This window comes from Leptinotarsa decemlineata, unplaced genomic scaffold (genome assembly GCF_025532065.1).
Source record: "Leptinotarsa decemlineata unplaced genomic scaffold, Ldec_3_MD MMD2_tig00002159_RagTag_RagTag, whole genome shotgun sequence".
In the NCBI taxonomy this organism is placed as follows: Eukaryota; Metazoa; Arthropoda; class Insecta; order Coleoptera; family Chrysomelidae; genus Leptinotarsa; species Leptinotarsa decemlineata.
In genome coordinates, this window is record NW_027412574.1 from 7835122 (window position 1) to 7861703 (window position 26582).

At 33.1% G+C, this 26582-nt stretch overlaps 1 protein-coding gene across 2 annotated transcripts in view; it reads right to left on the reverse strand.

Annotated features, from left to right (window-relative positions):
* Mip (Myoinhibiting peptide precursor) overlaps positions 1-19529 on the reverse strand; it is a 254565-nt gene extending 235036 nt beyond the window's left edge. For both annotated transcript variants that reach the window (XM_074177191.1, XM_074177192.1), the window contains exon 1: positions 19372-19529. The gene's annotated coding sequence lies outside the window, so the exon portion shown is untranslated. The remainder of the gene's footprint in view (positions 1-19371) is intronic.
* Between the last annotated feature and the right edge of the window lie 7053 nt (positions 19530-26582).

Below are 26582 nucleotides of genomic sequence, written 5' to 3' on the forward strand. Positions count from 1 at the left end.
TCAGCGATGCACTTAGATTTTTTGCAATATCCTAAGTTCTTGAAAATTTCACTATAGTAAATTTTCAAAGTGCATCCCTCCTTGTTCAAGACACATTTCAGCTCGTTCAATTGTTTCTCTCAACACGTTTTGTAACATTTGAGGCGATATACTTCTAAATGCCTGTTGAATCCTTTCTTCTAAGATTTCGAGAGTGGCTGGGGCTGTTGCATAGTAGACCCTTTCTTTTACATATCCCCAAATGAAGAAATCTAACACAGTCAGATCCGGTGAGCGGGCAGTCCACCGTACTGGACCGTTGGTTGCAATAACTCTGTTATTAAAATGCTCTATTTTGTAAACTTGTCTCATTCATATTCAACACACTAGTCACTAAAACTCCGCTATTGCAATTTTCTGATATCACCTGAGGTCCATAGATTAGTTTACGTCCGATCATGGCCACCTAGATGCAATTTTAAAAGTGACTCTGAAAAAATCAAGTTGGCTGAAAAACTTCCGAAAATGTCAGTTTCTGATCCAGAATTGTCTCAGAAATCCAAAAATGTTACAATATACAGGGTGTTCCATTTAAAAATTCAGAACCTGAGCCATTTCCGCTGAAACCGGAAGTGACCGAAAAGTGAGAAATATGTGAAAACATTCCTCTCCACATACCATTCAACTATACCAAATCTCATTTCAATTCTCCTAATAGTCTAGAAATTATGACTTGTCTAATAGATTCGTTGACACCCGTATACATATACATATATAAAACATTTACATTTCTGACAAAAGGCAGAGTTCGTGCTTTCTCTTCCACTCAACCTACAAATTACTTCCAACAGACGGTTATAATGATCACATCTTATCAGATTTCTACTTTAGGTAAAAACGATACGGAAATTAATCCTGGATAATTAACTAATGAAAAAAAAAAAGAAAATGAAAATATGAAAAATAAATAAAGTTTTCTAACTATCCTATTGAAAATATTTAAATTTTTTGTAGCACCTGCAAATATATATCGACACAGACAAGTAATGATAATTATATTGTTCAAAGTTACATGGATGATATCAGCACAGTAATAATTATTCAAGAAATTGGAGGTCTAAACCATTAAGTAGAATCAGTTTCAGTTTTTTCAGAAAAGAATAGATTGACATATGTTTTATTTCATTGGGGATAGCATTATGAAGGGTAGCTATATTATACGAAAATGATGATTTGAACAACGAGGTTTTATGTTTCGAAATTGTAATTTTATTTTTATTACGTACATTGATATTGCGCTGGTCAAGTCTAAATTTTACCTTATTATACAAATATGAAGGTTTCTTCAGTGCTAGGATTTTATGATAAAGGCTGCAGCAATGTAGAATCCTGCGTTTATCCATTGGTAGCCATCCAAGTTCAGAAAGATAAGTTGATATATATTCCCGTCTTCGTAACCCACATATTACACGCACACACGAGTTTCGAATTAATTGAATACGTCGACTGTCAGAACGTAGAATAAGGTGATTTTACTCTTTTTGGTTAGTATATTTCTATTGGTATAACTGCAAAATGCATTTCTTATAAGTTTAGAAACGTGTTTATTAAATCTCATATCCGTGTCTAAAGTTACCCCAAGATTTTTCTCCGAATCGCTGAACAGTAGTGGGTTTCCATCAATTTGCAGCGAAATTTGACCTGAAATCCTAGTTCGCACCGTTTTTTTCCCAAATAGCATGGCCTTAGATTTTAGAGGGTTGATGCCCAGACAATTTCTTGTATTCCTTGGAGGTCCTCATTTATCTTTCCACATGCATATTGCGCATCGTTCTCAGAAAATTCCTTGTATAATTGAGTGTCGTCAGCGTAAAAATGACTTTTACAATATACAAGATACGTATGAAATTGTGACGTATAGACCGTGAAAAGTAGAGGTCCCAGGATAGATCTTTGTGGGACCCCTGTATTTACAGGAGTTGGTAGTGATGTCTCATTATCTATCCTTACAACTTGAGACCGGTATGACAAGTAATTTGCTATAAGACTTACGGAGTTATAAGCGAGTCCAATATAATGAAGCAAATATATTAATAATTGATGATTCACTCTATCAAACGCCTTAGAGTAATCCAATAAGACTAAAACACAAAGTTGATTGTTATCAATTGAATGATAAATATCATCTGTCACTCTTAGCATCGCGGTTGTGCAGCTATGTCCTTGCCGGAACCCTGACTGATGTTCCGGGATAATGTTAAAATCAGTTAGATGTAGACGTAATGGTTCATTTAGGATTTTTTCCAAGCACTTTGATAAAACACACAGAATATTAATGGGTCTCAAATCATTAAAACCTTGAGGATGGGCGATTTTAGCTAAAGGCCTGACGACAGCACGTTTCCATACCGATGGGTAAACGCTATTTTCAATAATGTAATTGAAAATATGGCATACATATGGCAGAATATCAGGACAACAGTAAAGCAACATTTTGATGCTAATGTGGTCAACACCCACAGCATTGGACTCAATTGACAGCAAATATTTGTAAATATGTGATTCATCAACGTTGGAAAAGTTGAACTGTTCAACATTTGGTAAAATACTGGTTTTTAAGAATTGCATAATTTGTTCATCAGGAAGGTGTTTAGTTTCTTGATTTACAAAGAAATTATTTATTTCATCTGGGTTGCATAAGTGATTTGGTATAACATTTGATTTTTTGCCATAGACGCCTATGTTATTTAATTCTTTCCTCATCGGAAGGTTGGAATAGTATGGTTAAATGCGTATTTAGGTACTTTCATTTCACAGAGATACAACACACCTTTTCATGCGTGTTCAAAACTAACTAAACTATTGAAAGGGTTACATTTTTAGGAGTGATTTATTTTTGGAAAAGAAAGTTTTTGGCTTTCTACTACTCCATCTCGATACAAAAAAAATGGGAATCTGCTAAAGGAAGGAAAGAAGCAATCAATTTAAAAAGTAATAATAGTAATTTAAACAAGATTCCTTCTGGCTGGGATTTAATCAAATAAGTGAATGAATGTCATTGCGATGTCATCGATGACATAAGTAGATCAAACTTATTCCGTGACATAAAAAATTGTAATTTATAAATGAATTGTGTGGTTTTCTCTCATAATATTATTCAGATTGCTACTGAAGAGCCCTGAGATAAGTGTCTTATGGCGAAACATCGATGTCTATCAGTGAGGATGACAGTGTTCCATGTAGGTGAAATTTTACCATTCATTCATTATAGTGTATAGAAATCTTGTGAATGATATCTGATTTAATTCGATAACGAATGTTTGGGATACAAACTAAGAAGAGAAAAGTGTTTTTTTGTGTAATTCAATGTTCATATGAAAGTATTTGTTTCGAAAGAATGTTTCTTTCGAAGAATTCAATGTTTATATGAAAGTAGCAGTTTCAGGAGGGCTTCTCCTTCCAGTTTATGTCTGAAAGTTACTTCTTTGCATGATCTACACATCTATGTATAGAGTCACTACTTTTAAAATTGGTTAGTAGAAAGCCAAAAACTTTCTTTCCCAATAAATAAACCAATTATCAAAAAAAAAAGACAAAAAACTCCACAATAACTGCAACTACCAAGGTCTTCTCTTCTCAATAAGTTCTCCAAGATAAAAATATCAAATGTGAAGCATCTATAATTGATTCAATTTTCAAAAAATGGCTTTTTCAAAAATCCATTGAAGTTGTGGCAACAAACAAAAGCTCGGTGTCATTCACTGCACAATTTACGTTCAATTCAATTTCTTGGTACTTTCAGAAATCAGTTCAATATCAAACAACACTTGATGTATTAGTCTAATCAACAAGTTCAAAAACATGAAAAATAGAGATAAAGGTCCTAAAAATATAAGCGATAGCTCATTCGATTCGGAATCACCTCTAGAAAAATTATTTTCAAAGATTTTGGTGCAGGTAAAAAATTGCAATTGTTATTAACAAAATAAGATTTAAAAAAATGGTATTTAGTTTTTCGTAAATAACTCAAAAAATAATAATATTTAAGCAATTTTGACAAAAGCTTGTTAAAGAGGAGGAAATCCAAAAAAAAAAATCTCGACTTCCGAAACTCTATCTCCATTAGTTACAGTTTTAATTTGACGTTGAAAATAGGGTTCCGCGCGGCTGTTACGGCATGCGCGCGCTGCCGCTAAGAAGAGTTCATCAAAAAAAATAATTTTTTTATAACATAAAATTCCATTTGAAAAATTTGAAAAAACTTAAGTATATTTTTAATACTTGAATGAATCGAGTCCCGTAGAGAAAAAAGTATAATGGGAAAAAAGGTATATGGCCTATAAATTTCAAACTTCTTGGAGCCCTTTTTATATAAATATATACTTCATACGATCCTGCGATAAAAGTTCATGAGAATTCATTAATTTGTTAATTATGATTTTTTGTAACTATTGCAAAATGAAATATCTAAAAATTGTAGATAATTTTTTTTTCAATTGATATTTAGCTATGTCTATTTTCACAATAAACAATGGCAGTTATTAACATAGGATATGAATTTTTTGCTATTTTGTCTAGAGACAATTATGATTAAAAAAAATGTCCTCAATTTTAATTTTCAATTGTTTAAAATCGATTTTTTTATATTTCGATTGTTTAAATAATTAGTTATGAAATGATTTTGCTTTTAAAAATCATAATTCACACTTTTAAATAGTTTGGCAAAAAAATGTATTCATTATTTAATTGTTTATTAGTTTAACAATTCGCGATAAACAAATATTGAAGCAGAATGAAATTATAAAGACAGCTACATATAAAAAAGTGCCATACACTTTTTTTTTCATAATATTAATATTATAATATGATTTTTTTATGTCACTTTTTCATATATAGCTTCTGAAGCAGAAATATAGAGGACACATTTCTAATGTGGACGTTATACAGTGTGTGAAAGCCAAATGGAATAAATTCATTATTTCGGTTACGGTACATAAATCAACAAAATCCCGAAACACGTAAAATTTTAATTATAATTTGACATACTTCAGTGGAAAAATGCTACCTCTACCTTCAACCCCCGTTGAATGACATATACAACCCACAATTTTTGAATGGGAAGTATAGGCTTGTGATATATCGTTTCAAAGATCTATTTATTCTCTATTCAAAAATGTTACCGCTCTCAAGTTTATTGCAACAATTAAGATAAAATAAATTAAAATCATGTGATTACCGAAATTTGATAAAATACACTCAAAACTTATTGCAATACACTCAAAACTTATTTCATGTTGAGGTATTGATAATAAGCAAGTAGGCAAAAACCATAGCAATGTTCTGTTTAGATGGTATCCTTTAAAAAGGGGTAAATGCTTTCCGTGGTAACTTTAGTTCAAAACGCCTTGTCAACTTTTTTTGTATGTTACAACATTAGTTATCAATATTTTAATCAAGGTTTAAAGTTCGTTAACTTCAAATCTGACAAATGGTTAGAATAACGGAAATGTATAAAATAACAGTTTTACAAATCATTATCATTATCAAACGATATATCACAAAGCTCAATCTTCCTCTTGAAGATGATCACTTGGTGATCGAAACACGTGTCGAGGTGTTAAAAATAACGATTTGGTGTTGGGAAAAAACTCCAGTAATAATGATTACTACACCAAAGGTGCCTCACAAGCTATACTTCCCATTCAAAAAATTGGGGGTTGTACCTGTCATTCGAAGGGGGTTGAAGGTAGGGGTGCATTTTTACGTTGAAGAATGTGAAATTATAATTAATATTTGACGTGTTTCGTGATTTTTTCAAATATGTACAGTAACCGAATTAATGAATTTATTCCATTTTGCTTTAACACACTGTATAACAATATATCTAAAACATTTTTGTATTCAATTTGCATTCTATCACAAATATCATTCTGAATAGTACTTCTTTCTTTTATTATGTCCAATTTTCATTAATATAGAGGACACGTTTCGAATGGATACGTTGTATATACCAATAACATATATCTTAAATATTTTTGTATTAAATTTGTCATTGATGGAAAATATTTCTCATTTCAACATTCCCCAATTAAAATATATTTTCAGTGATGATCGAATTGAAAAATCATTAAAATAAGATGGAAAATAATATAAACATCTGAATTATTTTTATGAGTCCTCTTGCATTGTAAGATTCACGATTTAACAACAATAAACCCAGTCGATAGACAGCTTGTAAGCTAGGAAGATTGAATTTCCCTTATATACATAAACACACCTTATGTGTATCTACTTGGATTTCAATCCCTAGATCAAGAAAATGTAGTTCGGAGCCTTTTTGAATAACATCGGTAAAGTTGGTTGTATAGTTTCATTTTAAACTATATACGGTGAAGGGTACATTAGAAAAATGTGTGTTATTTTGAAAGCAATGTAAGTACTTTTGATAAAAAGAATATTTCACAAGGTGATACAGGGCCTTATACAGGGGAAGCAAAAAGTATAAATACACCGTAGGGCATAGATAAGAATCGAAAATGTAGATTTTAAACAGATATATCTGTAACTTTCAAATTATTTTTGAAGATTCAAGTGTTGTTGTAATGCAGGCCTCAATGTCTCATGATGATAAGCAAATGTATGAACAATTATTTTCTCACATTGCAAATAACAAGCGATTCTACTAGTCCCAATCCTCTCGTGTAGACTTCCTGGTTCATCTACATATATACGTAGTACGATTCCTGTTCGCATATTTCAAAAGAATATTCCATTCAAGAAACACTTAATTGTGAGATTATTATTGAACATTATAGCATAGGTCTTTCAGGCGTGTCTTAACTAACTGAAAAATAAATATTCAGATTGGATATTACATCAATATCGTTTCTTCCTTTACTCAAGGGAAACGTAACAAGCTCATATACAAGAAAGTTCTGTCCCGTTATTTTGAATTGCGTTGAAAATAGTGTGAGTTATCAGGATTGAACTATATTTAAAAGTACTGGTATTCCATCAACTTTACGTTTGTTTTCAATTCCATATGTAAACTCAGTGTTCGGGGATCCATTGTTAAAAGTTGAAACAAAGTCCTATACCTTAGATTTTTTGTGTGAAAAAGCGTAAATGTATAATCTCCATATCTGATTCAAGATCGTGAGAAGTAGTTTGATTTCTCTTTTACTTTCAATTCAAATCTGCTCGTGAATAGGTTAGCTAAAACAGGGGACACTAGATGTCCGATTGCCTTACTTTGACGCTGTTGGAAACGTTGTTGAACTGAAAACAATTATTTTCCTTGTAGATTTTCGTTAAATGTATGTTTTCTTCGAATAATTCTTCACGGAGACCATTTACCCTCAGAAGATTCCTCAAATATTCAATAGTTTTTTGTTCAGGGACACAACGATACATCAAATGATACTAAAATCTGTCCATCTCACAACTTGACATCTTTAATTTTATAATAATGAGTTCATTAACCTTTTGATAAATCAAGCCATCTACAAAAACAAAGTTATTCATTGAAACTACAAATAAATGATAATTCTATAAAGCCAAAGCTGTCCGTGGTATTGAGTTCATGTATTTCTAATTTTGTGCCATTATTTAAAAATGCGAACAAGGATGTTGAAAAACTAGTATTTAGCAAGTTACTAAATACTAACATTGATTAGAAGGTGCAACTCTTCAAATATCTGATTACATCTAATAATATTGTAACTATAATAATCCAATAACTTTTACCAAAATCCAAAACTGCAATGTCCATCTCTAGGTTAACGATACTCAGCTATACTATAGTTTCAAATTTCAAGAACAAGAAAATGCATGTGCAGTTATAAATGAGGATTTAAGGAATTTCATCAATTATGCTACTGATCAATGCCTGCTTTTCAATACAACAAAATCTAAAGTAATGCTGTTTAGAGGTAAATATCACAGACAAACCTTACCTGTGGATATTGATGTTGATATGAATAATGAGAAAATAGCGTTAACCCTAGGCTACTTGCTAAAGGCCTGCAAACAGGCCGCAAAAAGACTCCACCAATCCGGAATCCTAGCGAACAATCAGCCTCCTAAAATGCTTAGGTGAACTACTAGAAAGACTATCAACCAACAGGCTCACTGACTTCCTCCAAGAACACAACATTTTACCACTATACCAACACGGCTTCAGGACTGAACACTCAACACAAAACGTCCTCGTCGAATTACACACACACACACACATCTCACAAAACATAAACGCCTCGTTCGGCACGGTCGCAGTCCCACTTGACTTCGAAAAAGCTTTTGATAAGGTCTGGCACGCCGGCCTAATATGGAATCTCATACAAATACACCTCCCACCCCACTTCATGAGGATAATAGCCTCACTAATAGACAAATTCAAGTCCATAACTCACTCTCCAGTCCTTTCTCACCCACAGGGCTCCGTGCTAGCCTCCATCCAAAGGATCCCAAGGAGAAAACTCGCATTTCCCCCAGCGAGTTGGAGGATATCCCGGAGAGGTTCCAAGATATCCAGGACGAGTTCCTGCTAGCAATCAGGTGAGGGACAGACCACAGCCAAGGAAGACCTGAAACAAACAACCCAACACACCACCCAAGAACACCAGAACCAGAGACAACATACAACAAGCCACAAAAAAGACCAACACAAAGAACGAAAGAAGACCAATTGCTCCAAACAACATATTAAAAACACCCAGCGACACCACAATAATCACCAACTAACCCAATATTATTATTCTTTATATACCTAAAAGTGAATTCATAAACTAACACAGCCCCTGAAGAGGCACTAGCCTACAGCAAGGCACCATAGAATGAAAACATGTAAAATTAACAAACAAAGAGTACGCGATAAATAAACGTATTCGATTCGTTAGTTGATTAAACAAAAAATCTAGGCATAGTAATGGATTCTGGCTTGAGGTCTGAAAAGCATATCAAAATGGTGAAACAGCGTGCTTATTCTAAGATCACGTTGATTTATGGAAACTGACATCTTTTTCCAATAAACATAAAGAAGATATTCTGTGAAACACTAATTTTGTCATTATTTAATTACGTGGATGCCCTGTGTGGACCTATTCAACTGTGCAATACAAAAACAAAATTCAGAAATTTTACAATTGATGACTACGTCTGATTTTTAGAGGGGTAAAATTATTTGTCGCACTGATACACACAACATGAATATTAGAAATAGGGGATGATTAGGTGTTCCTTCTTTTCCGACGACATTTTGCAAAATGACCATTGATATTTTCGTACAACGCCATCTGCCCGCGAATAGATCAAGCAATAATGTCGATATATCAAGGAGGTTACGTACAGCGACATCTGCTCGCGAATAGATCAAGCAATAATGTCGGTAATTTTGTCAAATACAGATCCCGAGCTTGAGAGTTACAAACATAGATATATACATACAGGTGAAGCTAATGTAAAGCGTGTAATAATAAAAATGATCAGTTTTAGAGTTAGGAATTAGATAACTTCATCTGCTGAAGACGCCATTTCGGTTGGTGAAACGAGGGTTGAAAAGTGTGGTGCAGTTCTGGTGTTTGTGAACAGTGTTTGTTTCGAACAGTCAATCTAAATCTAATCTAAATCTGCCCTTGATGGATAGTTAAAATCGATTTCAATGAAATCAAATATTTGTCGTTATATCTAAATGTGTTAATCATTGAACTTTTTGTCCTCACTGTAGGTTTCAGAAAAAGTAACATTGAAATATATTTGTGACCTGTCATCATGAGAGTTAGCGGTACGTTATTCGGGAGATTTTTGTAAGGTTTCGAAATAAACGGCAGATGAGACACGAATCTTAATTGGCTTTCATTGTATACCAAAGTTGTGGAAAGAATCTCCAGATGCGTCTGTTTGTGAAATGAATTTAAGTCGTCACGAATCTTGTAATGTAATCTGATCAGAATAATGAGAGACTTTTTTTTAGATGAGAAAATGATTGCACGGCTGTACAGAGTCATTAGCAATTGACATTACAATTTTGGTCGACAAATATGTTTGAAAAGGTACTATGATAATAATAATAATAGTAATAATGTGTAATGAAATGAATAAAATGGGATACATTATAATATAAAATAAACTAAGCTATACTTGAAAAACAGGAAAACCCGTAGAAGGTGAAATTGTGCGCGGATATGCTGCGTAATTTTTAAGAATGTACTGAATATAAAATGCTGAATATTTTCTGGATTAGCTGTCACAACAACAACCTTGGCTTATCAAAGCGCCTGACGTTCGCTTTTCTCAGGTCGAGTGGGCTGAAGTCGGAAACTGAGGGGTTCATCATGACTTGCCAGGATGGTGTCTTCAACACCTTAGTCTACCGCAGTCACGTGATGGGTATAGAGGTTCCTGACACAAGGTGCAGGGCCTGCCGCGAGGCGCCCGAGACTCTATTACACTTGCTATCAGCATGTCCAGTATATGCGGTCTCGGCCTATATCCATCAACATAACGCGGCCCTAAGAGTGCTATATTACCATCTACGGCACTCTTACGGTATTGACGAGACACCGGTGTTGCCCTACACTCCGGGGGATATTGAATCCGTTGTGGGGAACGAGAAGTGCCGAATCTATTGGAACTATTCGTCCCCCACCCTCAGGCTCATACAAGCTAATGAGCCTGATGCAGTCCTTCTCGACCACCAGACCAAAACGATATTTGTCGTAGAGTTTTCAGCTCCAGCGAGACGAATATCGTCAGAAAAGAGGAGGAAAAACGGATGAAATATCGAGATTTTCTCTTCGAACTCCGCAGACTCTATCCAGATTACTCTATCAAGATGGTTGTTCTGATTATTGGAGTCCTTGGTGGAATGATACCCCCTCTACTCTCGAATCTTAAAATCATAACGGCTTGCCGCACTAAGTCGAAAATCTTAGCCGCACAGATGCAGAAAGCTGTCATTCTTGGCTCACTGCGCTTGCTCAGGGCACATGATTCTCGGACCCAATGATCACTCACCCCACGGTGTGGGGAGTGGTCATTGGTTGATATTGCTGGCGCGCCCTCCCGAATGTATCGGGGCTTCGAGGGATAGGGATAAATCAGCTTTATTGATACAAAAACAATACATGAGAAAAATGTTACAGGAGATTCTGGTACTTATTGGAGAAGTCTAGCTCATAACTACTCAAACTCAACCAATAAGCACCACTCCATACAGAAATTTAAAAAAAAAACCGTTAACAGTGATGATACCAGGAAAAAAATTAAATATTAATTTTTGATATCCTCTAAAGAGAGTAGGTAGGTGAATCAAATTGACCTGTTGCAACAACTGACATTATTGACTATCATAGATATAATTTTCATATTTGTATTTGAATTTTCTGATATTGAATCTTTTCAATTGTTCAGGCAATACATTGTAGAGTTTCACAGCACCAAAAATAAATGATTTTAGAAACTGTGCAGTGCGATGTTGTAGCTTAGTTAATTTTGTTTTTATTTGTAAAATTTATTGAGTGGATATCTTCACGCATAATTATTTTTTATATTAAAAGGAAAGAGTGGGAAAGGGTAATCAATTTATGAACAAAACAACCCCAATGGTGTATCATACGGTTTTTCATATTCAGCCAGCGGGAGTTTTAAGGGCTTCAGAAATGGAAGCATACTTACGAATTCCATAAATTAGGCGGCAACAAGAATTTTAAACTTTTTGTTTTCTTTTTTTATCTGAATCATATAAATTTGGCCCATATGAAATATGAAATCACAGTAGTGGCTTAGCACCAAACTATCAAAGAAAATTTACGATTCTTGTGAGATCCAAAATGCAACATCATTGTTTTATTAGAAATAACTTTCAAATCATGTTCACTTAAAAGGTACTTGATCAAAATTAGATCAGCGTTAAAGAGATTTTGTGCCTCAGCATACTCGTCGATTTTACAATGCATATATAATTGTGCGTCATCAGCATACGTCTGTATTTTACAATTCTTTATGGACGAGATAATATCGGTAGTATAAATGATGAACAATAAAGGACCCAAAATGGAGCCCTGTGGTATTCTAGATAGAAAATTAAGAGATAAGAAGTAATGGTCGAAAACAAAAACTTTTCAAGATCTACCCAATAAATAAGGCCAGATGAGAAATAAGTCAGCACTATCAAACCATAATATTTGAGTTTCATGCAATTAGGCTCATCACTGATGGTATTGAATGCTTTCAAAAAATCTAGTAGAACCAGAGTACTGATCATTCATTCATCAAATCCCCCAACAAATATCTTGTGTTACAGTAGCAAGAGCTGTACCTGTACTAAAACCCTACCTAAAACCACATTGCGATGGTGATAATAGATTATTAGTATTTGAATATTCAATAATTTTTGAATGAATAACTTTCAAAGATTTTACTCATGGTCGGGAGTATACTGATAATTCTGAAATCAGAATAACCAGCTGGATCATTATTCTTGGGAAGTAGGTTTCCCGACGGCAATTTTCTGTAAGTCTGGAAAATATGAACGTTCAAATCAACAATTGATAGTATGTGTGATGCACAGGCCACAAATTTTCAACATTCTGATAGAAATAGTATCTACCCCTGAAGCTTGGGTTTCAATACCATCCAAGATTTCATGCATAGCTTCTTCGGTAGCGAATCGAAATGAAAAATATTGTATGATTGAATAATTATTGCTATAAAATTAAATTTTTTCATCGACAACTGGTATAAATCTGATAAAATATTATGCAAAGAGAAATTATCGAAACAGCGGTATATTATGAATTTGGGCTCTATATTGAATGTCTTTGTTGAGTATTCAACATAAACTAGTCTGTGATCTGAAATGCTTCGGGATGATAAAGTATCAGATCTTATAACGAGATTACTTTAATAATAATAATAATAATAATAAATGGTCTTTATTTTTATCTTGTCGGAGTTTAGCTAACGCTATTCTACCATTCAACCAAGAATATTTTTATACATGAGTGTATTAATAGTGATACAGTAGCATGACTTAAAACTAGAACCTAATCTAGGATTTAACATCATATGACAAAAGTATATAAAGATAAATTTATTTGAAAAAAAACATGATGTAAAATGCATTAGATAATTTATTTCCACTATCTGAATTTCTTGTTTAGCTACTCGATTCACTTTCTGAACTGCCCTCTTGGGTCGGGCAGACCCAAGTAGTAAAGTAAAGGTCCTTTCGGTTTGGTACTAAACTAGAATTTTACCGACGGTTGCATTCTTTCGTGGTGAGGTCATGTGTTTTTCGATACAGTCGGCTGGCGTATCGGTCAGGGGTGGCTTCTGATTCGTTACAATATTAAACGAGAGCGATTTGAGTGCATAGTTATCTAACGTGGATGTGATGTGAATCGACCACCGAGATTCTATAACGGATGTCATTCGTGACAACAGTCTCATTTCGAAAAAGAAGAAAGTGAACAGCCATAAACCAAGTTCAAAGACCATAACCTGTGTGAAGTGTTCATGAAATGATGTGGAATGTAATAGTTTTCATGAAAGGTTGAAGAAAAAGTAGTCTCCTTTACCATTATTAAACTGGGGCTGAGATCAATATAATTTCATATAAATTTACCATTGCTATGGTTTTCATGTAGTAGTGGTCCAATTATGGCGAGTAAAACTTCTATAATGGAAAAGTTGCCAATGATTTTGTTTTCACATTACTATAAAAAATTACGGAGATGAAATAACGATTTCCGAGTCTGCTGATGGAGAAGTTGTCGTGATGGTGGATGTTCCAAATCAATTCATATCACCTGTCAGAAGGAAAAGGGTGGTCCACGGCTAGAATAGTCTCTAGGTCGGTTCTAGCTGCATATATCACTGAAGGTTTCTGCTGCGGCAGCAGACGAAACGTTTAGTTCCATTCGACTACTTACAAGTCCAGATTTTATTCTTTATAGTCATACCTAACCTGAACAGTAATATTTATGGAAATATCAACTAATATTAGTTTCCGAATATTATTATTAAAATTCCTAATTGGTTTTTTATATCGGTCGCCTCTTTCCTATCAGCCCTATAGACATGAAAGGGTTTTCATTGGATTACTTCACGATTCACTCACAATTATATCATAAGTTCTAAAATAATGAAATCAAAAAGAATTTACGATTTTTTTAAAAACTTCTTGAGTGCAGATTAAGAAAGGATAATCGATCGTTAGGTATTCGTGATTTTCTTCTCTTTCGGAAAGAAGTTACTGTTCTCTATGTATTGACAAATTTTGATGTTTATAAAAAATTTACTCTAGAATCTACAATTCTCTTAGGGAGCCCTGCGATCCTCGCCATGAGGAAGAAACCGAACGTTTGAAAATTTTAGCTTGTTATATAAATGTTTGATAGTTTCGGCACAAATCTCGGTTAATTCAGAAAGCTATAATCATTGATTCATGAAGTTTACTTCGAGCATATGAAGTTTAGGTTCATTCATTTAATATTGTACGACTATTCCCTGAAAAGTTAGGAACACGAGTTGCCAACTAGCTTTGAAAACGAATATTATTTTAAATCATTTGAATGAGAACTAAGAAAATGAATGAGACGATATTGAAAATGGGCACTTTGCAGAACCACTGATGGTAAAAAGTTTATGAAATCATTTTCAAACATTTTCCGAATGGTAACTGAAATTCATTAGTGTTTTTTTCATTATCATTTTTCAAAACCGTGTATTCTCAAATGAAAACATAAATCATATTCTAATGAATTCAGGCAATGATGTTTATAACTTCTATTAAAAACAAATTACATTGTATCGCATCGGTATTAAGTTCCGTTATCCATTCTGATTTGGATGAAATAATGATTTCAAGATATGGAAAAGTTAATGCATTTTTGAAAACTATATTAGACGCACCTGCAATATACCTACCTTCATTTTTCTGTTCATACGCTAGACTCCACAAAATGTTCGATGTGGCGTATTGAATATGTCATTAATTGTTGAAATCTTCAAGAGCCAATTTGAACTAAATGAAAACAAAATTTGCAGAAATATTTCCAAAATTCTGAAAATTCAAAAATAGAATAAAATAATAGTTATTTATTATACAAGGGAAAAAAGTGTTAGATTTTAGCTCAAAAAACCGAGAGCTAAAATCTAATATTTTTCCCGTGTATAATACATAATTTTTTTCTGTGACGGGAAAAATGACGATTTAATATTGAAAAAAAACATATCATTACAATATATTAAATTAAGAAAATTATCAATGTGAAATTTGAATTTTTAAACAGGTAGGCTGTTGTACTTATAGCGTTGCTAGGAAACCAATCAATAGAAAATCAAATATCTGTTATTTTATTTTTTTTTTTCGAATAGGAAAATTTTATTAAAACAACGATAAAAATAAAAATAACAATAAAAATTAATTGGAGCTCTGGGGCGACTTCATTGATTCCAGTGGCGCATTTGCTTTTTCAGTTGCAGGAAAACCCGGAAAAACCTGCAGCACCACATCATCTGAAGATCTTGATCTAATCTAATGTCAATTTAATTCTGTGATTTGATTTTAAAATTTCAAAATTAGTGGTCAGTATTTATTTTAAAAAATGTCTAATTCCGAATTTTCTCTGACTCCACCGGAGTTAGTAGAAGTAGCGAAAGTAGCGTCACAAAAATTATTGCCAGGTAAATCGCGGAAAATGTATGAAAAGGCGAATTCAAGATTCATGGAATGGAAGATAAAAATGACATGCAGTTATTTCTCGGAGACGGTATTATTGACTTATTTTTCGAAACTGGCGTATATATATATATATATATATATATATATATATATATATATATATAGAAAGAGAAATTAATATCGGACATAGCACTCATGAAAGTGGCAAACCATAGACACGTGTTTCGGGCTTTTGGCCCATCATCAGTATGGTGCAGCCAAGTGTAAGGATGGGCAACACTTGGTTACCAAAAGATAGAAATACAAATGCACGGTGTTGCCCATCCTTACACTTGGCTGCACCATACTGATGATGGGCCAAAAGCCCGAAACACGTGTCTATGGTTTGCCACTTTCATGAGTGCTATGTCCGATATTAACTTCTCTTTCTATATCAAGACACTCAATAACTTTCCCATTTGTGTATATATATATATATATATATATATATATATAATATATAATATATATATATATATATATATATATATATATATATATTCATATATTCGGTTTGAGTAGTTTCTTGAATACTGTTTGGTATAGTTGTTTCGTTGTTCTTGGGTGTTTTGGATTCTCTTGGAAAATGGAAAAGTTTTTTCAATCAAGTGTCAAGACGTTTCGTCCCTGGCTAGAGGCCATTTTTATGGAATGTCGATTCATCCGACCATAAAATGTAATTGAAAAAATATTCGTTTCGACGAATTTTTCTCATAGCCCAATTGCAAAATCTCATTTTTATCTCAAAATCGATATACAATAGTATGAGATGGATGAAAGCGATGTTTCTTCAAAACTCGTTGCACTGATCTCTCACTTATATCCACTATTTCACCAATTTGTCGTTGACTCCTACTAGGATTTTCTTCAACAGCAAGAAGAACTTGCAATTGATTATCTTCATTAGTAGCTGGCTTGATGCGCTCATGTTTAGAATAATTGATACATCCGGTTTCAACAAATCATTTAATTTTATTTTATTCGCTGAAGGTTGTTTTAGACCGAAAAAATATGGCACAAACTTCGAGATTATTGAAATTATGTTAATTATTCAAGAACGCACATTTTGCGGTGTAATTCAAAACTTGTTTATCTAGCAACAGGTAATTTTAGGCATGGGGCGATATTTTAAGAAAAGGTTTGGACAAAAACTATGCATCAAATGAAGAAATTGCACGGTGTTCTATTTAGAGAATAAATGTGTTTTAAACATAATATATATCTCGATCACAGCCGTCACATATGGATTTCACAGTAAAAAAATCATTGATATTATGATGATACAATAGAGAGTTGTCATTTTTAGAAGAAAAACAAATAAGAAAAACTATAGGACACGCCATAATGTACAAAATTGAAACAAGATATCTTTCGTACATTCTTATCAGTCGTCAAATGTTTTTCGCTTTGGAAAAACTCTTTCATCGAGTTTATGGCGTAGAAATAGGAAGAACGACCATTTTTCGAAATAAATGCTTTCTTAAGAAAAACTATTGAACCTAGCCATAGGGAATATTCAATGAAATTTGTAGAGGTTTTGTTGACGCTCCTTATGGATCAATAATATACAGGGTGTTCAATTGAAAATAAGGAATATTCTGCAAATTTTTTTTACAATATGTGGCAAGCGATTTTCCATACCCTGTATATCACAGGTCGACTTCAGATACATCGTTTGAGAGAGTTACCACTGTAGAATATTTGACCAAAAAAAAAATACAATTGGACTTGGCATAACTTTATAATTTCAAATATACTGAGTGACGAATATTGGAAAAAAACCTGTCATGCTAGATATCTCGAAAACCGTCAATATTTTCGAAATGAATGGATAAAGTGTCTTTTATTTTCTATGTATAAACCGAAAAAACGATAAAAAATATAGGTTGCCATTTGAAAAACACAGTTGGGATCCGCCCAGAAAAAATTGAAATTTATAGAAATTCAGATTTCTATCTGTTTCCTAAATAGAGATATGGAACACCGCATATATATATATATATATATATATATATATATATATATATATATATATATATATATATATATATATATATATGTTCTACGTTGATTGATTCTTCAAATATTATATTGAAATACGAAGGTATGGGGTTTTGCTACGTCTCTTAGAGCTAAATGGCTAAATAGATTATCAAATCTCAAAAAACTATTAGTCACTTGATTATCAATTGAAACTATTCACGAAATGTTTAAATCTTTCGCAGAAATGTCTTGCAGATACAAACTGAAAGAAAAAATTCATCCAAAAGAACTACTTTGAAATAAAGGAAATATTTTTTTCTCGTTCAATTTGTACAGGAAACATTTGTAATTGAATCGGAACAGATTTACTGAAACGGTATACAACGATCACATGATATATTTTCCATATAATGTTTTACATACAAGAAAAGTTTCCGTTTTCCAGGTGAACTCTTTAGATGATAGAGGCCCGTACTTAGTTATCAGAAAAGCTTTTGTTTTGGTAGAAAGTGTTGATATTTTTCATTACATTTTACCCAGATTGGGCGTGATAATTCAAATGATACTTTTGCCAGCAATGGCAACCTTTTCAACAAAACTTCTTTTTCATTTTGTACTTATGATGCACTGTTTGGAACCAAACTGTTATTTTTAACACCTCCACATCTGTTCCAATCACTAAGTGATTACTATGGCTGATATTCAATCAAATAAGCGAATGAATGTCATTGCGAACTGTCATCAACGACATAAGAAGATTCAATCAATTCGTGACGTCTTATAATATTACCTAGATTGATGCTGAAGAGACAATAAAGCCAGTGTTCACCAGTGAGGATTACAGTGTTCCATATAAGTGAAATTTTACCTCTTTAATTCACTATATTGTTTAGCAATCCTGTGAATAATATCTGATTTCCATAAGGAATATTTGGAATACAAATTGAATAGAAAAACGTGTTTTTTGTATAACTCATTGTTTATACAAAAGTAGTTGTTTCGAAAGTATTTTTCTTTCGTGTGATTCAATCTGTCTTAAAAAACCATTATTGAACATCTAAAGGGGGAAATCCTGAGTGAAACACCTCCAATATTGCGTTAACTATTAACAGAAAATGAATGGCATGCATTTGAAACAAATTATACCGCAAACCCATGCAAAATTTTTGGCGGTCATATGATACATCTCTAAAATGTATAATTTTTATAGTTCTGAAGTGAAAAATCATTTTTAGTCTCATACCTAAATGGCGAGGTGGAGAATAATTTAAAGTTCTTATACGTCTTTTATGAATATTAATTATGAATTTAACCTTTTTCAATGTTCTTGATTATTGCTGGAGAAATGGAAGTAAATATATCAAAAATATTTGGTTTTGGGTTCATTCAAAATTACATGACTGAAAAAAATTGTTACGAGCAAACCATAAATCGAATTCTACTACATGAAAATAGTATAGTATTTTTAAAGTAATAGGAATGATCAGTTGTAGTTTCATACCAAATAAGATTATTCATTCTGAAGTAGTTAATATCAATTATGTGTTCATTTACGATAAAATTGTTTACAATATTTCATTAGAAAAGAATGTAATTCAATACTTTGTTATATTATTTGATCAAAACTCCATTTGAAGAGGTGATAAAAAGTTGGAATAAGTTGATGAAATACATTTTTTACTCACCGTCTGACTTCTCTGCAGCACTTTTTCTACCAACTCGAAAGTCGAACTTTGGACGCGCACTTTCTCGAAAGAAACTTCAACTCGACGAGTTTATGGCAATCGGAGGGTGAACGCAGAATGCTCCAGAGTACACCCCGACCAGAGCGTAAGTGAGAAATGTTGCGCGATGATTCCTATTTTATATGAGGATCTTTCCCCTTTTCTCAACATAACCCCCACCGAGGGGGAGTAACCATGTGGAGGTTTGTCTAAAAAAGCGTGGGCGAATTGTTTTATTACGATTTTATGGATGCGGAAAATATTTACCGATCGCATTGTGACAACGAAATCATTCTCTATAGTTTTTAGGTCGCCATATGGCGAGATTACCTGATTTTCGGTATAAGCCGTACCATCAGTTTGTCGGCGTATGAAACTGTACTTATCGTTAAAGTGATTTTTTTTTGTTTCAATCTTTCAATGAATTATATACAGCAAAACATTAGATACGATTGAGTACAGAACAGATCGAGTAATAAACTAAACCATTTTGGAAATTCTGAAAATGTCCGCTGTTTTCGAAAATTATCTTTCTTTTTTAAGGACAAAACACAAGCACGAGGCGATCTCAAAGCGGTACCTGTGTGAAAGTAGCGATTCACATTGGATTTGAATCGCTGGAGATCAAATCCATTTGGAAAAACATTCTCAGGAAGTTTATTCCGCATAAATGCAGTTCTCCAGATGAAAGAGTTCTTAAACAGTGAAGTTTGAGGTGTAATGAGTTGAACCTCATAACGATGAGCAGCCACAGTCCGTCGCGTATTTCTGATATGTACCGCTCTTGATGGAGTCAAATGCGACAAGTCACTTGAACAGTTCCTGTGGAAGTATCTATAGAAGAGAGACAAACCTCCAACTTTTCTTCGATGTTCCATGCTATCAAGGTTGCACGTGATGTTCGCGTTTTCAATCGAATGGATGGCTCTTCATGGTATGGAAATCCAGCAATGTTGCTGAATCTTATATCGACAACTCCATAGCTAACAAAATGAAAATTTCAAAAAGTAGAATCCATTCAGTTCCCAGCGCCATTAGAACCTGAACACAATAATGCTGTAGAAGCTCAATACTTTTCCCCATCAACTTCAACTTCGACCGCAGCTAATATTTCGTTTACCGAAAACATGTTGAAATAAAACGACCTACCAGGAATTACTTTACAAAATTGTTCAAATATAACTGTTAATTACCATTTTAAATAAAATATTAAAATGAGTTAATGACATAAAAGTATTATCATATATGTATTTTAATTTTCAATACTTGAAAACAACGCAACCGTAGAAAAAGTACACTGTACAATGCGTGAGAAAATTACATATTTCTCACAAGCTTGATTTGCGGCACTCGCCACACAAACTTCTGCGCTCGTGAGAAATATATCGTTTTTCTCACTTGTTGTACAATATACTGTTGTATCGAATATAATTGATTTCTTTGAATTGAATGAAGGGTCGAAACTTCAAAATATCTGTCTACTTGAAATATTGATCTATTCAGTTCGAAAAAATATTTGATATTTTTCTCTTAGAATTTGTGTTGAATGTAATGAACGTCAAATTCATTGATTTTTGAAAATATTTGATTTGCTTTCAATGAGAAAATTTGTTAGTGTCAAAAAATGTATTTGTTGTTCTTGTCTATTCTGCTGAACTATAGGTATCCGATATTTTGAATTCACAATCATAAACCATAATAATATTATTACAAATTACAAGATTGAAACCATTACATTTACCTAAGATTTTTTCTCATAATCGTACACAGTGCATTCTTCTTTTAGCAGCCTTGAATAAAACATGGCTGGGGAAATATGGAATTCATATGTATGATGCAATTCAAATTTCGAGCCTTTCGAGTTATAACGGATGTATTATTTTCATAGCTCCTTTTTTTGAACCATTAATTGACAATAGAGTCGAAAACAAAAATTATTAAAAAAAAATTAAAACTCGAAGTTTGCGTTGAAATTTGGAATGTATTGTTGAATTAGATTTCTAGGCAACATATTCAAATAACTTATTTCGGTATCATCAACGCGAAGCAAAATATAGAGAATTTTTTTCTTTTTCACAGGAATGCAGTTCCTGAGTTGAAGGCTGTCACTCGCGCAGTGTATTGCGACAAGTGCGTCTCATGAAGGCTATGCCTGTACCAAAAATCAAGTATATGCTTTCAAAAATGATTAAAATACAGCGGGGTCTTCATCTAAGGTGTGTCACACTGTAGGTAGAAGACGCCGCACTACTGAATTGCAAAACATGGTTAAATTCACCCACAGTAGTAGATATATTATCGATTGGAGAATATATACAACTGGGTATTGTCAGCATAGTGCAGAATGTGATAATTTCTTGAATACTGATGTCAAGAGAAAATAATAATGGCCCAAGTGTGGACCATTGTAGCGCCTCGAATATGACAGGCAAGGCATTCAATCTATGTCCATCTAGACAAACTATTTGGATGCGTTTACTCACAATCGTGTCGCTGGAATTGCAAAGGCTGCTACTCAAAAGCTTGGAACACTGTTCCGAACCAGAAAACTGTACACGCCTCAGCAAACTTTGATGCTTTATAAAGCTCAGATCAGACCTTCTTTGGAGTGTTGTTTTCATGTATGGAGATCTGCCCCTGCATTAACTAGAATAGTCGCAGATGACCTTCGGAAACAGTGGCCAGTATAAAATTCGGGGTTCGGTAATTGTAAAAATTTCGCTGTTTCTTTCGCCATGGTGCCAAATTCATTTATCCCCATAGGCTGTTTCGTACATTTGCTATTTTTGTAATTAAAAAAAAAACGTGTTTCATTTGTGCATAGTCGAAGCTTCACATATTTTTTGAAAATTTAGTAGCATTTTCCTCTGACTGTGGAATTTCTAGAAACCTTGGTTTTAGTATCGGGTAATTTTATTAAAAGGGCCGAATTAAGATCTTCCATGTCATCAATTTTTAATTTTCGAAGTTCGTCACAACGGCATGCCCCTAATGGCGGATATTTCTCACTGCGTGATAAATTTTTCATTTTCAACGTATGAAAGCGATGAGAGAAGTGTCACATTGTATAATATCCGTAGAAAAATTTCTTATTAGTTAATAAATATCACTCAGGCCAAAAAAATATATTTCAAATAATTCAAAATACTAAATTCAAACAATTCTATTTTTCTGTGTACTTACTTATTCTGAATCGAATTCTTTTTTTGAAAATATTGAGAAATTCCAAACGATTATGATCAAATATAACTTTCAAAAACATCAACTTTTCATCTGACAGAGCTGAACGAGAAGTTGAATATTATAAAAAAGTTAGTCAGCTACCACCATCAATTTACCAAAAAAAGAATCATCCAGACTCTTTAGACCGTGCTTTCCGGCTGTGTAATACGAAAGAAGGTTTCGAAAAAACTAGGCATCATCAAAAAAGATCTTCACCGGATTTCAAACTGATGGTGGAACAGAATATGGCATTTTTTTTGATGAAATTGTACATAATGATTAAAAAAAAATTCGAACTCGAGTTTTTGCATTTTCTGGAGGCACCCTACATTTTGTTTCATGAGACGGAGAGGACATTGGTAGATCAAGATCTTCAGTTGATGTGGTGCTGCAGGTTTTTCTGTGTTTTCCTGCAGCTGAAAAAGCAAATGCGCCAGTGGAATCAATGAAGTCGCCCCGGAGCGCCAATTAATTTGTTGTTGTTTTATAATTTCATGATTTGTATTTTGAAAATGTTATCATCATCTTCAATTCTTTAAGAAAATTTACTACAGTAATGTTTATTTTTTTACACCATCAGAAAGTACAGATTTCAAAGAACAAAAAGCACACCGGCTTTTTATAAAAGGCTAATATTTTGACGCGAGAATTATCGATTGAAAATTAGGGTGCTTTTTTGATATTAAATAAATTACAATGTATATGGAACATGGAATGGTGAGTTTTCAATAAATTTCGTGGATTTTTTTTCAAAGGTAAAAATGAAAAACCAAAAACTTGGTTATTTGAATTTTTCACATACATTTTGAGGTTATGTGAAAAAGGTTGTAGATCACTTTATTACCTACAAGTTTGTTATTCAATTTTTTTTATAGAAATCGTAGTTTGGCCGGAAATCGACATAAACCATTTTTTACCCTTAAAAACTCACCCCTCCCACTTCCTGAACTCAGATCACCCGTAATTTATTTTCCCTTCATTTTTATCATATTCCCCTCCTTTTCTAATGGGTTTCATCATACTATTATTTTTTTCACTTCTTACCATTTTTGAAGGCTTCATTTAGCCCTGGTTTATACTGATTATGAACAACTCTAAGTTATTCCGCTATAGGTATAGAAGACACTATACAGTGAATGTCAGATTTCCATTAGAAGTTGAACAGGTATCAAGTTTCCATTACAAGTTGTAGATGAAGTAGTAAAGTTATAAAAGTTTCAGACATGAATGCATTGCGCTCGTTTGGAGTATTATTCAATATACGGGGTTCCCAGTATAAACGTGGCGATTGAAAGTTATGTGAGTTATATCAAACAAAACAGAAAAATAATTATATATATATATATATATATATATATATATATATATATATATATATATATTATATATATATATATATATATATATATATATATATATATATATATATATATATATATATATATATATATATATATAATATTGATGAGTTGATCAGTTGCTAATAAATACGTCAATTGATCAATTGCATAATACCTACTATTATTTTTTTGAGCACATGTTACCAACTCATGTCATTGTCTGACTAAATTCCCAAAAACTTCGTGGTTTGCGCCACCCCGGCTCCGCACGGGTGCAATGCTGATACTAAATATACACATATAAACGCGTGTGACCACTGCTAATCATAAAATACTGTAGGGCGAAGCGCGGTCTTCGACGCGCTATTTATAAGTATGTGCCGCCGGCCCTTCGGCCGGCACCGCATTTTAAATCTGCAATATCTTCTGTATTGCTCATAGTTGCTTCGTAAATAAGCTATTATTTTTCGAGGATAAAAAATGGTTATTGTGGGTTATCCCTTAAAGATAGCCATATACCATCGCGTACTGTTTTGTAAATCTTTTCAATGTGTATAGGCAATACTGTAGTACGTTTTTTTATCTATCTCGAATGGTTCAACCAGCGTTTAAAATGTAAGCGCAAAAAATGTGCCTATTCACGACATCACATTAGAAACATCTAAAATCACTAGTGTTTCTCTACTATATTATGCATGTTATATACATGCAAACCTTCCTCTTGAATCACCCCATCTATTAAACAAACCTGCATCAAAATACATTGCGTAGTTTCAAAGATCTGAGCATACATAGGGACAGACAGCGGGAAGCGACTTTGTTTTATACTATGTAGTGATTACTCGATTATTACTTTATTATTGATTATTGCTAACATTCTCGAGTGAAACTGCATGAAGACAGTTTTCTCTTCATTCACTATTGACAAGTTTTTTTACACCATAATGTGAATTCTCCAAATGTCAAATTCGATGTTTATTCAATTCAATTTAACTCTTTTACTGAATCTGCAGAGGCACGTAGTGTTGTGTCATCTGCATATGAAATTATATTTCCGATGGTCACGTGTTCTGTCGTATCATTCATATAGCACAAGAATATCAGCGATCCTGAAGTAGATCACTGTGGTACCCCAATCTCCATTTCATGAAATTCGGAAATACTACCTTGGATATTTATATGAATTTGTCGAAGTTTCGAATAGGAGTAGATCTAGTTTGAAACAGGTTCTATGAAGCCAAGGCCTTTCAGTTAATTTATAGCAATGTCTAGGTTAATTGAATCGAAAGTCTTCGAAAGTTCGAAAAAGGGCACCTCTTCAAAGCTCTTGCAGTCCAAAGAGGTATGGATAAAACTAGAAAGTGTTATGGTGGCACTCTCAGACGATCTTCCTGAAAGGAAACAGTTCGGATATAGAGTAGTATATGAATATTACTGGAGTTTTTTTCCCAACACCAAACCGCTATTTTAACACCTCGACACGTGTTTCGATCACCAAGTGATCATCTTCAAGAGGAAGATCGAAACTCATCATAATTACAAAGCTATCCCTATTCATACCATAGATACCTCCAGGTACCTGCGTCTTGAGTGTCTTAAATTAATTTTACAATGTCTCCTTATGTAATAGTCAGGTGAATCTGAATAAGGACACATTATAAAATCAGTCCAAGACTAGTAGATCAGGCAATTTGTGAAATTAATTTTATATAGGTTATAATATATCAATTATTAGATTAACTTTACTATTACATATAGGCACATTGTAAAATGTACGTAAGACTAGTAGACAAGGCAACATGTGAAATTAATGTTATATAGCTTATAATATTTTAACTTTGCCTGGTTTGGCGATCCAAAATATTTTCAATATTTTTTCTATTGGTTGGGAAAGGGATAAAAAACGTTCGTAGATAAACAATTTAGTTTTATGCCAACGTTTCGGACTTCTTTAAATTCATCATCAGGGCTCTATATTAAAATAATTTAATAAAGGAATAGTATATCTGTTTAAAATCTGTTTAAAATATGTATTTCCGTTAATCAGCTGCCGCCCCCATACGAACGACAACTCTCAGAAGTTGAGAAACTTGTGCGAGCTAAGGACTAACGAGGTCTTACCTTTTAACGTGTGATTCCCAATACATATTGCAAAATTCATAAAGTTTATACAATTTCATATTATATAAAAGAGAAACAAACAGGTGCACATACGAAACATTATTTATCCATGTCAAAAAAACGTTTAAAATATATATGTCAGACAACATAGGTACAAACAAAAATGGACTTACCAAATTAAAACAAATACACCACAGACTCATTAAAAATGAAAACGATGTCAAGGGAGACAAACTGCATAGAAATGGACTTTTTGTTTGCCTTAAAAAACATTTAAACAATAGAAGGATATCAGATTATACAGGATGCTGGAAACTTATATGTATTTAAAGATTAAGGAATGCGATTTAGTAAATTAAAATAAGCACTATTCAGTCCTTCTAGGTACCTTCTAGTGTAAACACTTTTTTGTTTGAAAATGTGGATCATCTCACTAAATAGTCGTTTACCTAATAAAGGTTAAATATCTAAAATCTTGGGGTTTGCAAA